We start from the raw sequence: 18245 nt of genomic DNA on the forward strand, positions 1-18245 counted from the left end.
GCACCGCCTCTCTGCTGATTTCCTCCCGGGTGTGCAGTTCTTTCCCACCAGGAGTCCTGATACAACACAGCTGTCTACTGTCCGCTCTCTTCCTCTCCAGGTTGAAGAAGAAACTAGTGGGGGCATCCATGTCTCTCAACTCCATGAATCTGGAACGCACAATCGCCCCCTTCACTCTTTCCTTCAGCAAGCTCCCCAGCGCGATTTTCTGCTCCTTTAGGTTCTCCAGGGTCTGTTCTTTAAATTCTGAATTTAACCTTTCCTCTAGGAGGAGGATTTTGGACTCCAGTTCTCTCACGGCTGTGTTCAGTGACCTGGTTGCATTTATAGTATATTGTTGACAAAAACATTTAATTTGTATTTTGCCAATGTCCCACCACTGTCTTAAATCTTTATATTGTGCTTTTTCTTTTTTCCAAATTATCCAAAAAAGTTTGAATTGTTGCTTAAATTTTACATCTTGTAATAATTTTACATTGAAATGCCAGTAAGATGCTCTGTGGGGTTCTGATTGAATTAATACTGTAATTAATAGACAGTGGTGGTCAGAGAGACTACTGGGGATGATTCTTGCTTTGATAAATTTATTTAAATCGTTTTTTGAAGTATAAAACCGGTCTAGTCTTGCTCTATATACACAGTCTGTGTGATACTGAGACCAGGTGTATTGTCTTGAACTGGGGTGCAGGCATCTCCATATGTCAACCAGGTCACTGGACTCTAACAATGCAGCCAACTCTCTGGAGGACTGAGGGTGTGGTTCATCATTATTTCTATCAATATTAAAATTAACAGTACAATTAAAATCTCCTCCTACTACCACCACATCATTATTATTAATATTAAAAAGAGCTTGCTTTAATTTCTTAAAAAATAAAATTCGTTCGCCCCCTCTATTGGGGGCATAAATATTAATAAAAACATACACTGTACTGCCCAGCCTAGCTCTTACTTTTAAAATCCTCCCTTTCTCGATTTCATCTATATCTAGTAAAACTGCCCCCAGGCTGGGTTTAAAAAGCACGGCTACTCCTGCACTGGTACTAGCGCCGTGACTCATCACGCACAGCCCCTTCCACTCCGCTCGCCACGCCTCCTCATTCTCCTGATCCGAGTGCGTTTCCTGCAGAAACACCACCCCCGCCTGCTTCTGCTCTAAAAACTCGACTAGCTGCGCCCTCTTAAAAGACTGTCTGCAGCCGTTTAGATTAAAAGAAATAAAAACGCACCTTTCCATCATAGCTAAAAAAACTAACACACTAAAACAAGTAATAAAAGACGTTTCATAAAACACAGCCATTTTTAAACAAGAGATTTTGAACCACTTTTAAGATCCTTTTTAATTTTCTGAACAATTTTTTTTAATCTATAACGTTTTGGCTGATCAAATTCTTCTATTGTGGCTTTCCTTGTTATAACGTGAGCGGAGTGGAGAAATAACCTTAGATCAGGGAAAAAACTCTCTATTTCTACTCCCCTTTTCCCTTTTGTTTCTATCATAAAATCATTTACCTGCTCAAGCGTGTATAACTTTTTCTTACTGACGGGTTGGCTATCAGGGATGTCTGAGATAAGCGAGGAGTCAGAGAGCTCCCCCTCCATCTCATCCGCGCTGTCCTCTCGCTCGCCCCCGAGAATCCGTTCCTCCGCAGCTCCCTCCGACTCCCCGACACCGGTCTCTGCTACAGCCGGCACCATTTCAGGCGGCTGAGATTCAGCTAGCGGAGAGTCTTGCACCGCGCCCGGCTCACCCTGCGCTGTGCTCTCTTCCTCCGCGTTGGGAGGGACTGACGCCCCGCCTGGAGCCCGCAGTCTCCCTGTCTGCACGGGTTCGGAGTTCTGCACTGGCTGCGCTCTGCCATCCGGCAGCTCTGCAGCCTTCCGCTGAATTCGTGTCTTTTTCGCTACTACCTTGAATGATTCTTCACCATTCTCAGTAGTAGCGGTATTATCCTCCGAACCCGTCAGTGACAGGCTGCGGCTGGGTCTCTTTGTGCGAGGCCGTGGTGTTGGTGGTTCTGCTCCGGTTTCCCTCTGGATCGCCCCCTCCTCGGTCAGCACGGGCTCGCTCTGCGGCTGCGCTGGGGGAGCCGACTCTTCCTCCCGCTCACCCCCAACACCCCCGACTTCCTCCCCGCCAGCATCGCCCTGATCCTGCCCTGTCTCCGCTCTAGCCTCCTTTCTCGGGCAGGCTTTTCTCTGGTGTCCCTGTTCTCCACAGTAAAAACATCTCATCGTTTCGGAACTGACAAAAACTACACAATTCATCCCTTCCACGTTAAAATTCCAGGCAACATTAATGACTTGGTTAGGATCATTTAGTAAGACAAACGCCTGCCTTCTAAACGACATGACGTGCCTAACACTGTTATTTTTGCACCCCAGCGGGATTCCCTTAATCGGGGACACCAGTTTACCAAAACGAGCTAAATTCTTTTCTAATTGCTCATTTTTTAAAAACGGAGGCACATTAGAAATAATAACTTTCGTAACCGGGGTTACTAGAGGGGAAACCTGAACAAATTCACCTTTTACTGTAAATCCTTCCTCTACCAGCTTGTGTACCAGAGACACCTCCACTAAAAATATTACTAGCGCTTTATTCATTCTTGACGCCGACATAATATTTTCAAACCCCACCACCTCTCCTACTGCCAGCAGGCACTCCTCCACCGAAACCCCGGGGTCAGGCAGGCAACGGACCCCGTGTCGGCGGGTGAGAGCCCCCAGCCCTCCTGAACGAGACCCCATAACGGGATCTCCAAACACCCTCCAAACAAACAAACAAACACACACACACCACTAACCTACGAACAAACAAACAAACAAAAAGAACAACTAAGTAACTATCAAACAAACAAACAAAATATAAAATAAATAAATAAATAAATAGATAAATAAATAAATAAAGTTTTAAATTTCCCGGTCCTACCGCACCGGCGTTCCACCTCTCTGCAAGCCCTTCCCACAATCCTCCACGAGAGAGAGAGAGAGAGAGAGAGAGAGAGAGAGAGAGAGAGAGAGAGAGAGAGATAGAGAGAGTCTGTGTTTTTCACAAATACGAAATAGCACAAAATAATACTAAATGCAAATGTAAACCGAAATAAAATGAAAATTCATTCTAGAGGCTCATTCGTTACCATGGACACGGTCTGAAGGGAAACGGAAGCTGTGACTAGCACTTGCGCAGATTTATAATTTGAAGAGATGTTGTTTTATTTCAAGTGGTGCACACTTTACACTTACACTTTACACTGGAGCAAATGCTGTTTTGCTTTTTAATGGATTTGAATGAATGAATCTGCTTTGCTTAATGTTTAAATACTAAGAAAACCCAAGCTTTGTTGTAGCCCTGTTTCATTGCAATGTGATTGAAATACAATTTCTGTCATTTTTTTTAATGGATTGATTGCTCGATTGCTATTATTATAACAGCCCAATAATAGTAGGGCAGTGTAAATATATATTTTCATGTTTTCTTATTGTATTTTTATAGAGTGCATGGGCAGTGTTCACTGTAAATAGGTATGTTTATGTCAAAATGTTTCTATTTTCTTAAGCATTTACCGTGTTATGAAAAATATGTATGTAGTTAAAACATAATGTATACTATACTATTGTTGCTAATTCTATTAGAGTTGTTCTATTAATGTGTATCTGTAATAAAACAAAATAAAACAAAATTTGTGAAAAATAAAACAAAAAATTATAAAAAATAAAAATAATTTCACGGGGTCTTTATATATATATATATATCAGTATTTTAATTACATTAATTTACATTAATTAATAAAAGTTAGATCATATTTTCTTTTGAGATAATATAATCAATGTGTATACCAACCCTATGTAGTTTACTTAATTTAAGTAAAAATATCTGCTAAATGTGTATGCATGCATGAATAAAAGAACTCAACCAACCTGAATAATTTGAAATGCCCATATCTATCTAATACACCAAGCTGCAGAAATAAACCAACCTTTTTACTTAGAGAAATGACTACTCAGCTGAGTTCATCTAAATAAGGCTAAGTATGCCTATAATGAATGGAGCAGGAGCTGGGGCTACACAGCTAGGAGATACCTTCATTGCAAATCAATGATCATTTTTAAAATCAGCCCTCATGGCTCAGCAGAATGCATATAAGTCATCTTTCTGGCAGGCAGTCAATTGCAGTGTAATGAACAAAGTATTAACCTCATTAGCTTGCGTGGAAACCCTTTCAAAAGCGTCTCTCAGGCTGGTTAATTGGGAAAAGGCTGCAGTCAACAGCATCTGTCCGTGATGCTTCATGTTCACAAGGGCTGCAGTCAACAGCATCTGTCCGTGATGCTTCATGTTCACTCTTTCCTTCTTGCACAGTGTGCTTTTGAACTAAGGGATAACAAACCGCAGAAGGAAGATATTCTACTGCAGCACCACTTTACATGAAGTGTCTCTAATTACTGTGTATTTATATAGTTGTTACTTAGTAATTTAAAAGAACAGTTCCAAAGTCTGACAGATGATTGGCTGATGGTAGTAAATGGTTTTCTAAAACAACATAAAAAGAAAAGAAAATTATAGGTTTTGTTAGGCTTATCCTTTTCACACATCAAGACCAATGACCTACCGTAGTAACAAAAAGGCATAGAGAGCACATTTTCTGTGCACCTGAAGCCCTTAATGGAAGATGCAAAGCCTGCAGAGCTGCTCACATTTATGAGCACCGAGCAGGGTCTTTTTATGAGACGATGAAGAGGCAAGCGATAGAATTCAGATGAGGAACAGGGTATATTGAACATATATTTACCCTGTGTAACATCTGACATGGGACATAACCGCCCCCTGCCTCCACACACGCACATTTACTCCATTCATTGAAATACACACCCATAGGCTTGGCATATGAATGAATGCAGAACAGGGCAGCATCAATTCCAAGATCATCAGCCTGATTAGAAAATGCTTAATAAGCTACACGTTATGCTATTAATTCAATCCAGTTATCAGTCTTCTGAATATCTTTTTTTATTATTACCAAAGCTGACTGATGTGTAACTCTCATAATATTCATATTGAATTACCCTAGAAATCAATACCTACAAACAATAAATAAATAAATAAATAAATACAGGCATGCCTGCAGCTTTCACTATGAAGGGTACGACTGAGCTTATTACCTTTGATAGTACTGCTCTGGGCCAGAATTACTCCCTGTCTGGTGCTCCTGTCTGCCAATGTTATGCTATTAGAGCGACACAGTTTGCAAAGCTACAATCAAATCCTTCTGGTGAGTAATACAACCTTGCAGATAGAGTGGTGCAGCATAGACAGAGCGAGATTAACTGAGAGAGCAGAAAAAGAGGTCATGTATTTGCTTACGCTTTCCCAGCACCTTGGCAAGACTATCTGGGAGAATCAAGCGATTGTAATAAATCATGGCATCTCCTGATGGCAGTTCCCAATGAGCATTCTTATTGGGATAGACTAGTGCATCTCTTGGTGTGATATTTACTTCAGACACTGTCACACCATCTGCAGGTATTAAACTCAGACTCAGTGATTGAAGCCATGGGCTGCATCCCTTTTTCAATTTACAATTTAAAGATTTCAATTTACTAAAAGCCCATTTACTAACAAACATCAATAACCATAAGAAAAAGTACCAAAACAATTAATACAACTATGATGACATTATTGAATAATAATACTGAATAATGTGCATCAAGCCATGAGTTATCTTTATCAGTTAGCAAAGACATGGAGCTCCTGGTTAGTGTCTGTGGCTGGAGCAAAGTGACAATGGTTAGGTGTTTGAAGATTCATCAGTAGAGAATGAAATGCTTGAGGGAGAGGGGACAAGGGCGTTGCATTGATTAGTACTTTTTATGGAATCAGTACAGTCAGTTGAATAGTGACAGGACAGGAAGCAAACCACAGTTAGCAGGATATCAGCACCCCTGTCATAGACGTGAGGAGGACTTGCTTAAACACAACTAGTGATGAACCTAATGATCCTCGTGAACCCGGTCAGAGGAACCAACGTAAGAGAGAAAAGAACTTCAACAGGCACAAGCCTGGAGTTAAATGGCCAAGAGCTTCTGAGAAAACAGCGTGGGACACAGTAAACACGGATCTCTGTTTTGAGTTAGGTGGAACAGTGGAAAAGAAACTGGATGAATTTGGGGATACCATTTATGCATATGGAAGCGAGAGGTTTAGTGATGAAAAAAGAAAAGTGAAAGTACAAACAATTTCTGTAAAGTCTAGACGGAAGCAAAAGATTGATTGCTTAGTTAGAGAAAGGAGGCAGCTGAGGAAGCAATGGAGGAGAGCAGAACAATGTCAGAAGGAGGCACTCAATCTATTACAAAGGGTCATAAAAGATAAGCTTGCAACAGAAGCTACAAAAAGAAGGAGCACGCGAGAAGTAACTTTTATAAAGACCCATTCTAATTTGCAAATAAGTTATTCACCAGGGAGAAAAATGGCACACTAAAAGCAACTAAGTCTGAGCTGGAGAGATATCTTGAGGAAACGCACACAGATTCAAAAAAGCAGGAGCCTATGTGGATTCCTTCAGACATCCCACCTATCAATCCACCAGAATACCAATTGGAGGACCACACGCCTAAGTGGAAAGGTAGAGCAATCTATGAAGTCAAGGGCATCATCATCTCCTGGGCCTAATGGAGTTCCATGCAGAGTGTACACGAGTGCCCCTGATGTTCTATGAATCCTGTGGAAATTAATGTGGAAAAACAGGTTGTACCAAGAGCATGGCGTCGAGTAGATGTGGTCATTATACCCAAAGAAAAAGTTTCTACGAGTATCTGTCATTTTCTTCCTATTTCCCTGTTAAACGTGGAAGGCAAGATTTTCTCCAGCATTGCTGCTCAGAGAGTCAGCTTACCTATTGAAGAACTGCTTCATTGACACTTCAGTACAGAAAGCCGATATTCCAAGTTTCCCAGGATGCTGAAAAGGAGAGGTACTCCCTTGCAGAGTCCTGCAGTGTGAGAGGGAGCACAGCGTCCTAGCTCTGTGCTTCCCTTGCACAGTCCTGCAGTGTGAGAGGAATCAGCATCTCAGCTCTGTGCTCCCTTGCAGAGTCCTGCAGTGTGAGAGGGAGCACAGCGTCTCAGCTCTGTGCTCTCCTTGCAGAGTCCCGCGGTGTGAGAGGGAGCAGCGTCTGAGCTCTGTGCTGCCCTTGCAGAGTCCCGCAGTGTGAGAGGGAGCACAGCGTCTCAGCTCTGTGCTCCCCTTGCAGAGTCCCGCAGTGTGAGAGGGAGTAGCGTCTCAGCTTTGTGCTCTCTCCCCTTCACGGGACACAGGATCAGGAACACCATTAATTGATCTTTTTTATTTCTTGCAGAATCACATAATTGAGAATTAATGTATTCACTTACTTTAGGCAAAATATATAGTTGTAGCTGTAGTTATTTTAAATCTGTTTGTGCATTGTTTGAACATCATTCCTCAGTTCAAGGGTTTGTTATTGTGAGGAAATTGTTGTAATTGTTGTAATAACACCTATAAGTATCAATAGATCTATAAGTATCAATATATGCAGATAATATACCTTTTTAACCCTTTTAAAAAAAAATCACCCATCTCAGAGCATAAAAGAATTACCTCTTCTGAAGTAAACATGCACAATAAACTTTAAAAATGAGTTTCAGTGAAATTGTAATGTATTTACCTTGGACAACCACCTGGGGGCAGTACAGACACACCAATGCACCACTGTTGTTCTCCATTGAGTTCAAGCGTGAAAGATTACATTACATCAGGTACAGAAATAAAAACAAAACAAAACAAACAAAAAAAAACATTAGCATTAATTTCCCTGGTGCAGTTGTGAACCGAAGTATTAAGCAGTGCAGTTATTTCATATTTTCATACAATTAAAAGTTTTGGAGTGCAGTACAGTCAATAAAAAAAAAAAAAAAATAAAAAATATTTGTTGCTTGTTAAACTAACCTTGTAACTTGAAACTATATACAGTAAATGTGTCAAACAGAATATGACAGTGTTTTATTCTGCTTCACAGGAATACATTACCAGTACTAACCTTTTCAAAAGCAATATTATTTTCTTACATTCAAATCATATCAAGCCGGGAGTCAGAGCAGCTATCTAGGCGTAACCCCAGACATGTGATGTCACTGGGTCAGTTACACCGCCTGTATCGCTAGCATGACAAGTAACAAAATACATTCTCGGAATCAGGTTTGTTAGAAACATTTGCAATTGTTTTTATTAAGAGATGCTTTTTCAATACCAGCGGTATTTTCAATACCATGACCCTAGTCAGGAATAAGAAGATAAATATAAGTAAAATAAAATACAATAGCCAGTCAAAGCGACAGTTATTATAATGCAGCAGACCTAATTTTAATAATATTAACAATGGACAGAAAAAAAGAGAAGTAAACTGCTTTTCTGTTTTATTTGTATCTACCACAATATACAAACATTTTTCAGAGTTGGTTGATATTTTAATAATTCAAACATCTGTTTGTAAGTCTTTTGTTGATTATTATTGCAATAACGCTACAGTAACACAACAAATAGAATGAATACATATGCAGCACACCGGCTTGACAGTGTGGAATGACCTGGATCACACAGGCGTGACAGTGTGGAATGACCTGGATCACACAGGCGTGACAGTGTGGAATGACCTGGGTCACACAGGCGTGACAGTGTGGAATGACCTGGGTCACACAGGCGTGAAAGTGTGGAATGACCTGGGTCACACCAGTGTGACAGTGTGGAATGACCTGGGTCACACTGGCGTGACAGTGTGGATTGACCTCGGTCACACAGGCGTGACAGTGTGGAATGAGCTGTGTCACACCGGTGTAACAGTGTGGAATGAGTGGTATCACACCAGTGTGACAAGGTGGAATGACCTGGGTCACACAGGTGTGACAGTGTGGAATGACCTGGATCACACAGGCGTGACAGTGTGGAATGACCTGGGTCACACCGGCGTGACAGTGTGGAATGACCTGGGTCACACTGGCGTGACAGTGTGGAATTACCTGCGTCACACCGGCGTGACAGTGTAGAATGACCTGGATCACACCGGCGTGACAGTGTAGAATGACCTGGGTCACACCGGCGTGACAGTGTGGAATGACCTGGGTTCTGGTTAGATGGGTATGAGCTGTCTTGGTATTTCATTTACTCTGTACAACTACCGCTGCGGTAGGCCTTTTTAACTGAAATTAAAACATTGACGTTTTAATGGTAAAAATACACAAATAAAACATTTCTAAAACTGACAGGCCATTGAGTTCATTCATACTAGATAATATTGCTGCATAATTATTGTTGAAGGGAAGCCAGAGCCAGATCACTCAGGTTAAACTGAATCAGCTGAGTGCTGTCTTGTGGAGCCAAGGTGGACAAAGCTAAAAGCCTTTTCATACAGATGATTATGAACATTAGCAGAGATAATAACTTGTGAGTATCTCCCTTCACAAACAGTGGCTTTCTGTCCTGTATCTGACACTACAAAACTCTCCAATAACATGTGTTGTTTGGTCAAAACAGCAAAAATAAACATAGTACAAATGACCTGCTATGTATGCAGTATACATTGTGTATAGCTGCTTGTTAGATTCAGTTGCATAATGTTGATTAAACCGAGAAATTAATGAGAAGCTTAGAGGAACACAGTTATAGTCTTTACTTAATGTACATGATTTATTATTGCTGTTGGCTCTAAACAGAACATGCTATACATTATTCACCATACATACAGAGCAGATCTAGCCTAGTTAAAAAAATACAAAATCAGCAGATAATTCAAAAAAATGAGCTGTGTGAAATTGTTAGGGCCTCATTCATTTAGGTTCAAATACATATGAATGAATGACTGATAAGGGGATAAAGAAAAGAAGACCTGGACACAGATTGACAGATTGAAGTCACACTCATGTTAATGTAAAATTGAAATACACCTTCAGATTTTTTTTAAAAAAAATTATGTTTATGGTATACTGTATTTACCATGTGTGCTTTTCTTCTTTTCACAAGTCAGGCTTTTGTTTTCATTTCTTTTTGAATGACCTTTCCGTCCTGCAGCAATGTATATTATTTAATAGGGTTCACAGTGATTTAATAGGGTTCACTGTGATTTAATAGGGTTAACAGTGATTTAATGGGGTTAACAGTGATTTAATATGGTTAACAGTGATTTAACAGGGTTCACTGTGATTTAATAGGGTTAACAGTGATTTATAGGAGTTCACTGTGATGTAATAGGGTTAACAGTGATTTAATAGCGTTCACTGTGATTTAATAGGGTTAACAGTGATTTAATAGAGTTCACTGTGATTTTATAAGGTTAACAGTGATTTAATGGGGTTAACAGTGATTTAATGTGGTTAACAGTGATTTAATATGGTTAACAGTGATTTAATAGCGTTCACTGTGATTTAATAGGGTTAACAGTGATTTATAGGAGTTCACTGTGATGTAATATTGTTAACAGAGATTTAATAGGGTTCACTGTGATTTAATAGGGTTAACAGTGATTTAATAGGGTTCACTGTGATTTAATAGGGTTAACAGTGATTTTCAATTAACAATCAGATGAGAAGTGATGTGGGAAATAGATAGATAGATATTTAATGAACTAGTTTCAAAATATAAAAATACAGTCTTGCTGTGCATTACAAAACAGATGCCCATGCCTCGTAAATACCCTTGTTTGTAATCCCCTGGAATTATAATAAAGCTTACATCACAATATGATCAAACGACCAATTTAGATCCAATTAACTGGAAGCACTGTTTTCATGGTGAAATAAAACGGGCCAAACTTGAATCCAACTTATCTCATTGGCAGTGCATTCAGTGCTAGGTTATATACAGTGCAATTTTCATAATTATGTTATGGAAACAAAAAAAGAGCCTTATTGCTTGTATGTTTTTGCTGCAAATTGACTATGGTGATGCAGTATATAGGTTTGCATCACCATCAACTTTAGCTAAACTGGACTCACTATATCATGCAGCATTGAGGTACAATACAAATACAAGATTTAATACTCATCATTGTATATTATACGATTTGGTAGGCTGGACTTCTTTGGCTTTACGCAGGTTGAAGCACTGGTATATTCTGGTATATAAGGCTATTCAATGTAAATTTTATGAATATACTTATTTAAATGAATACCTTATAGCTTCCCATAGTAACCATAGCCTCAGATCTCATTCTTTTTTGCATTTTAAAATCCCAAATGTGCTTACTGAGGCTGGTAAAGGATCCTTTGCTTATTATGCCCCATGGTCCTGGAATGAGTTCCAGTCCAAACTAAAGCTGCAGACCCAGATGTCTTTATTGCAATTTAAGAGTAAACTGCATGATTTCGTGACTGAGAGTTGTAATTGTTTTAAATAGTTGACTACTTTTGTGTATTTAAATGTGATTTGCCTGTGTCTTAATTGTATTTTATTGTGTATTGTTCTTGTGGTCCGATTGACTAGCTGCTACCTGCTTGGCTAGGTCTCACTTGTAAAAGAGGTTTTAATCTCAATGTGACTACAAGGATAATAATATATCTCTCCAGGTATTGACTGTTGATCTATGAAAAAACAAACAAAAAAAAAAAAATAGGAAGATATTGCACAGCCGGCGACCAGTTTGGGCTCATGCAAGTACTAATATATTTGTGCACAGTTTTTGAAAAGGCCTCGTTGGGTACACAAGCCATCATCTTATATATTATAGATTATAAAATGACAACTCGTGTGTCTAGAAAAAAAAAAAAAAAGGTTTTCTGAATAAGGTGTCCAGAAGGGCTAGTATTCCGATAGTATCCTAATACTAAGGGGGTATTCAGTATCACGTTTTCGGAATACTGGTATCCAGAATACGGACGGATTAAGTCAGAATACCATGTTTACAAGGCATGGAATAGCTATTCAAATTTCCCACTGTTCCGAATACAACTGGAATCCTGATAGAACAGGTCAACTGGAACAGGTGCCCGGATGCACAACCTCATAAAAACCCTGCATTATCTCCTCCCTGTTTCCTCTGGTAATGTGGAATTTAATATGTTCCTCAGCACGTCGCAGCAACGTGGTTATAAACCGGTCGAGGTGGCGGACATGGCTGACTGGGTGATCCCCACTGTATCACCTGCTACCTTCTGGAAAGTCCCGGTAGCCAGGATACACATACAGACAGACTCTACCAATTGCTCAGACAAGGCATGACTACGCAGGTTTGTTCTAGCCAGATCATCATGCAGCATGTGGCATAGATGAGTCGAGATGATACATGGACATGATTTGCTCATTGCTGAGCTCCTCGTATGTGTGCTGAGGCCGGTTCACCCTTTCAGCATATCTTCGCCTATGTCAGGGTTGTTGTTGCTGGGTGTGCCTTGCATCATTCACATCCACTTGTCGACGGACACGCTGCATGCTACCAACATTTCCCATTATTGCCTGTTTGTAGTCAGTGCTGAAATGGTAGTGTGTGCGGAGTTAACACAGTCCTTTTACAATCCTTATTCTGCGTGTCACAAACTTTTGAATATACCAGGATCATGCATATTGTCGGCCACTCCCCCCATATTGCGCGATGCATACATTTTATTTCTGCACAGCGCAGAATGAATTGTGATGTGCAAAAGGACATTTCGAATATGGCAACTTGGCACAATTTTGGTACAATTTTGGCACAACGGCCATTTGCTACGCACATACCCCTCTGCGCGGTGTGCAAACCTTTCCAATATCGGGCCCTAGCTCTATTGCATAGCAATTGTGGAACTAAGTAATACTTAATAATAACATTGAAATGTGGGAAATACAGTATGAACCCAGCCTGTTTTAATATACAGTGTCATTTAGCTTTTTATTCATTTAGGCTAGCCACATTTTTTAAAGCACTCTCCACAAGGATTAACGTTAGAGAAGATGGTCTTTCTAATGGCTTTGTAAAGACTTGCTGCCAGCGTGCATGTCCTCAAGAAGACGTCTATTGCTTACTGTAATTAGAGAACAGCTGTCAGGTTTGGGCATTGTTCAAGTTGGAGGCAATCCAAAATCTACAAAACTAGAATGAACAGAGTCAATATGAAAGGTGAAGCAACCGAACTGCAATTTGCTTGGGTTAGTTATACTAATCTACTAAGCTTTGTAATTTATTTTTCTTTTTGTTTGGAAGTGCTATTGGGATGATTGAAATAATTAAACTATAATCAGAAGCTTCCATAACCTGTGATTTCATGGTCTATTTTACAAAGGACTGTATAACACATACTTGGTGTTTAACTTAGGACATTTTGCAACACCAGAAACACACTATAACACTGAATAGGAGAGAGTATGGTCCACTGGTTAAAGTTCAGCGCTTGTAACCCAAAGGTCAGCAGTTCAAGTTCCACTTTTGCCAGTGACTAACACACTGTGTGACCCTGAGCAAGTCACTTAACCTCCTTGTGCTTCATCGTGCGGATGAGATGTTAAATCAATGTCCTGTTGTAAGTGTGTGGCAGAGCAAAGCTCTGCCCTTTTTAAATTGGCAGGGATGGGGTTAATTTCCCCTACCTGCCTGGGTTTATTATGTTCAGGTGGCTGGGGTTGATTAGTTGATTAAATGATTAACTTAATTAACTATCAATCAGCACCCAGCCATCTGGCATAAAAGGAGGCCTCTGCTTCTTATTTTGGGGGAGGGAGCTGAGGAAGCAGGTTGGTGTTTTGTTGGTTGTGATTTTTTTGAATTTTGCTAAAACCAGTGGAGGCATTGCCCAGTCTGGAAACCTTTATTTTGTACATTTTGCTTTTTTGTCTTTCTTTTTGTGTTTCAATCCCTTTGTTTTGGCCCTTGTGCCTTTTTATTTTTGTATCTATTTATAATAAATATATTTTTATTATAAATAGATACAAAAATAAAAAGGCACAAGGGCCAAAACAAAGGGATTGAAACACAAAAAGACAAAAAAGCAAAATGTACAAAATAAAGGTTTCCAGGCTGGCCAATGCCTTCACTGGATTTAGAAAATTGAAAAATCACAATCAACAAAACACCAACCTGCTTTCTCAACTCCCTCCTCCCTAATGAGAAGCAGAGGCCTCCTTTTATGTCAGGTGGCTGGGTGCTGATTGATCATTAATTAAGTTAATCATTTAATCAACTAATCAACCCCAGCCACCTAAACATAATAAACCCAGGCAGGTAGGGGAAATTAACCCCATCCCTGCCAATTTAAAAAGGGCAGAGCTTTGCTCTGCCACAAAGTGACTCTGCATGTAGTTCACAGCCTGCCTTTGTAAAGCACTTTGTGATGGTTGTCCATGATGAAAGGTGCTATATAGATATTATTATTATTATTGCAATACCATGACATCTGACAAGCACACAGTTTTCAGTTCATACTGTACCAGTCCTAGTCTCCCTACAGTAAATCTCCATCAGTGATAGAGTACATGCTGTCTACAGGTGTGGTGCACACCAGCGCTGGGGCTGCATAAAACATTGTGCTACAGGTGCGGTGCACTCCAGCGCTGGGGCTCCATAAAGCATTGTGCTACAGGTGCTACAAACTCCAATATCTTTCCTTATTGTGCAAAAGGGTTAAGAGGATTTGAATTGGATGAAGCCCATTGGTCCTGGAAATACACTGTGTGTGCAGCAGCTGTTAGGATGCCATCTGACATCACCTACGAGCAGCCATGAGTTTCAGCTGGGGTCCTAATACCTGCTGCATAGGAAACACATCTACAGCATAGTGCCATGGCAGGTAAAGTCAGAACAAAGTCTAGATAACATGTATTGCTACATGAATGAGAGGGTTTTTTTTTTTAAAGCCTTGGTAATTACATTTATAAGTACTTCAACTAAAAACTCAGATAGTTGAAGCTGATAAATATTTTGTTAAATAGGTTTTGTTTCTCTGTCAAAGGTCAAATGTCTCCTATAGGTTGCTCCTTTCCCCAATGCACAATGACCACAATCAATCGATTGCTACCATACTGTGCATTTCCCAGTGATCTGTATTACATTGTGTATGTGTTTGTTAAAAGGAGTATAATAGTTAAATATGTTTTTCTAGATCATTACACCTACTTGGTGTAAGTACTTACTTGGTGCTCTAATTATGTGCCATTAGGAAACAGTTCAATCAGTATGATCAATACCCACAGCATGCTATTCCCCTAGGGCTACTGGTAGAGTTGGTATATCAAAGGCTTTTAAAAACATTTCCTTACCTAGGAACACTTTACAAGAAATATCTCTAATTACTGTGTATTTACAGTACATGGTAGTAAATCCATGGGTACTTACACATGGTTGCACTGTTGATATGCATAGTTACAATGCACTTCCAGACTCATGGGAATCTGATTTATCAGCCACGTTGAAGAATTCCTAGGTGATGTATTTCACAGATATTATACTTCTGTTTGGTTTGCATAACCCCTCGGAATAAGAAGCTACTTGAACACAGTTAGGGGATCTTTTGGTCACACTTTGTGTTCCTCAGTGAATAATAAGCAACTGGATGCTGTTATGTTTTTTTTTTTTTTTTTTTTTTAATCTTTTATATAGGCAGTGAACCTCACATATAACCTTCTTTCTGCCATCTCATGAAAGAGCAAAACAAAACAACAGTTAAAAGCACAACCCATTGCAATTACAACCTCATTACATACAATCAGTTTCTTCAATTTAAACACATCCTGATGAATGCAAAATGAAATGCACTTTCAAGCACCCAATACATGAGGAATATTTTCAGTGATAGAGTGCGCAGCTCTCACAATCACTCCATGTTAAAATGAGCAAGGCCTGGATAGAGAACCACATATGCAATTAAAGATTCAACTTGAAAAGAGTATGCAAATCTAGGGTGTATGGAGGCACCCTGGGTGTAGTGCGCCCACTTCTGTCTTAACTTTAGCTAGCTCCTGGAACATGGACTTTTGTTTAAATAAAATCAAAGATTTTAAAGGATCATATTTAACCCATCAAACCTAATAAAAAAGACACATAATAAACCAATCAGTGATTTAAATCAATATAAATTTGATGCTCAGTATGGAGGGTTGCAAGTCTTACGCACAAGTTAAAGGCCGTTGATGATCTTATGAATGAAGTAAAAAAAAAAAAAGTATTTTATGAAGTTTATTTTAAATATTGCGGAATGTGTTTTATCCCCTAAGCATCCTTTTATCCTTTAATCTTTCGACTTGTGGCCCAGGCATGAGTGTCTATTTCATAAACTTTTTTTTTTTGAGTGACGGCTGAGAAAGCATTTGGGTAAATGAGAGCTGTTAGTCAGGCTGCAAGTGAAGTAAGCAGATTGCTTATATCTCCTGAAGCTAAAATAGTCTGTTTGAATGTTGAAAGCAGCACCCATTTCTCAGGGCTGCAAGATAGGAACAAACTGCATAGTCTGTATGTACACAGCTCCTTGTAGAGTTCTAGTCATAAATAATGCATTTCCTCAATTAGTTCCAGTGCTATATAGCACAAGAAAAGATCATTAAACCAGGCATTGTCTTCAAAGTAAATATACAGTATGCTGTATCTGATTGGCTCTCATAATGCTGTAATTTGCATGTCACGATTACCCATAATTCTTCAGCTAGTGCTTTTTCTCACCTTAACTCGAAAGCTACTTGTATTTACTCACTCTCCTGAGTTTTTCAGTAGTTGTACACTTACACTGCACTGATGAGCCTCAAACAGGGTGATACATGTCTGTAGTTGTGGCTTCTGGAAATAACGGGAAAAAGACTCATTTATACACTGTAACTATGCAAAATAACATTGTAACTACATGTAAGTACACATGTATTTACTATGTAACTACTAAGTAAATACACAGTAATTAGAGACACTCAATGTAAAGTGCTACCAGTTGTTGTGGTGTGTCTTAATGTCTCTCCTTTTCGCTTTCTTCTAAATGTTTTGTTTTTGCTCCTGTTTATGTACAAGCACAGTGAGTGACAGTATGTGGTTGGATTCAAACAATACTAAATATGCTTCTTTGAAAAAAAGTTGCCTTTTGCCTTGTTTTAATACAGTAGTCCCATGTTACACATGTAGTTGACAGAACATGGCATAGTTTGTGCTTTCACTTCAAAATATTTGTTAGAAACACTGCCTTTAGACTTTTTACTGTAGTTTGTTTTTCTATTTTCTTCCATTCACCCAGTTCATCACTTATAGGGTTAATTATACTCTTGATAATTGACACTTTTACATTCTACTTTTTCCCCTTTGTACCTACATCTTTTGAGATACAGCAGGAAGGAGAAACATTGCATCCAATGTTTTGCCAGAGAATTGCATGAAAGCTGAATTCTGTAGCATGTTGAGAATATGTGAGTTTGGTGATTGCCAGTTTTTAATACTAACACACACACCTACCATGAATCACACTAAAAAACAAAATATACTAACAGAGTGTCTTTAAAATGGACAGGGAGTTTAAATCAGCAACCGGATAAACGGTAATGTTTTACTTCTCTGAAACGCTGTCCTTTTAAACAATTTTCACCTGTCTTACATATTAAAAGAAAGGGAATTAATATTCACAAGTGTCATATCTCAGTAGATTATAAATACAACACTCAGCTCTTTCTGTTAAATTGTATTTCTGTTCCATATTGGTATGCAATGCATGGGAGATACAATGAAATACAATGTTGTTGTCATGAAGCAAGAAAACAATTGTGTTTTAAAAACTATTCCAACAGCAGCCTTCTTTCTCACTACAGTAGGATTTGCTTATTAAACATTCTCTCTCAGGGCCTCATGGGATACCCTGTGTTGTTCTCATGAGTATCTTGGAGGACTAAGAGCACATATTCAGTGGTTACATGTTGCATATCAAGCAACAAAGCAACATCAGTTCAAAGCAACATCTGGCCGCATCTCTTTGGCTATAGCGCATATATATATATACCTATAGCATCTAATATATATAGATATATATATATATATATATATATATATATATAGTGCCTTGCAAAAGTATTCAGACCCCTGACCAATTCTCTCATATTACCTAATTACAAATGGTACATTGAAATTTCGTTCTGTTTGATATTTTATTTTTAAACACTGAAACTCAGAATCAATTATTGCAAGGTGACATTGGTTTTATGTTGGGAAATATTTTTAAGAAAAATAAAAAACTGAAATATCTTGCTTGCACAAGTATTCAACCCCTGTGCTGTGGAAGCTCCCAGTTTGCACCGATGAAAGAAATTG

This window comes from Polyodon spathula, chromosome 15, assembly GCF_017654505.1.
Source record: "Polyodon spathula isolate WHYD16114869_AA chromosome 15, ASM1765450v1, whole genome shotgun sequence".
NCBI classification, from domain to species: Eukaryota; Metazoa; Chordata; class Actinopteri; order Acipenseriformes; family Polyodontidae; genus Polyodon; species Polyodon spathula.